Here is a 1103-nt window from a genome sequence, read left to right as displayed (position 1 = left end):
ATGGTGGTACAACACAGATTCAACAAGAACACGAAGAAGAATGGAGGCAGCAAAATCGAGATTGAGAAGAAGAGAAGAGAAGTTGAGGAAGATGAACGAGGCGTGAACAGGTGAACGTGAAATCAGTCGCCACCCCTCACTGATGTTCACTGAGCGAATCAGTTCGTTGTTCGCCTATTCGCACTTCGCAAAGCCACTGCTGGCTGCTACTGCTGCTTCCGTGAACAGGTGAACGTGAAATCAAGACCACCAGACCCATCAACGCCGACGGCCCACCACCAAATCAACCCACCTTCAATTCAAGTTTTGTTTTTATTTCAAGTTTCAAATCTCTTTATCTGTTCCTTGTCTCATCGTCGTAGCCTCAACCGAGCAGCCGCCGCCAGCACCGGCCAAATCAACCCAGCCGTCGTAGTTCAGGAAGGATGGAGGCGCGAGGAAGGAGAAATATGGTGAAGAAGGAGGCGCGAGTGAGAAAGGGAAGGCAGCAGCTGTGGGGAAGGGAATGGAATGGGAAAGTGGAGGGGGAGGGAGGGAATGAGGATTACCTCATTTTAGGTAATCCAAAACCTTAATATGGGGAAAGGGAATGATTCTAACTGCGAACCAAACAACATCAAAGGGAATGGGGTATTTCCATTCCCTTTCCCTTTCCTTAATACCCCCAACCAAACGCCCCCTTAATAGTTTTTAAAATGTGAATAATTTAATATATAAATGATCTGAATAACAAATTGAATTGCATAAAAAGTCAAATATATCAAGTATAATTCAACTTAGAAATTATATTCTAAATAAATCATGATTAATTAATGTTAATTGCTAATAAGAAAGGAGTGGCCCACCATTTATACTATCTAGTACCCCCTCCGTTTTTTAATGTTCTTTCCGTATAGAATATGCTATTTTGGAGAAAGAAATTTAATTAAGATTTTAATGACATATATAGATGATAAAATATATTCATATCAGATCTCGTTAGATTCGTCTTAATATATACTTTTTTATCAAATATTTTTTATATTTTTTTATAATGCGTATTTAGAGATATTGAGACACAAAAGTTATTTTGAAAATTGTATGAAAAAGAAAAAAAAAAATAG

This window comes from Amaranthus tricolor, chromosome 10 (assembly GCF_026212465.1).
Source record: "Amaranthus tricolor cultivar Red isolate AtriRed21 chromosome 10, ASM2621246v1, whole genome shotgun sequence".
In the NCBI taxonomy this organism is placed as follows: Eukaryota; Viridiplantae; Streptophyta; class Magnoliopsida; order Caryophyllales; family Amaranthaceae; genus Amaranthus; species Amaranthus tricolor.
The sequence above is the reverse complement of the archived record's forward strand: the minus strand, read 5'-3'. Positions refer to the sequence as shown.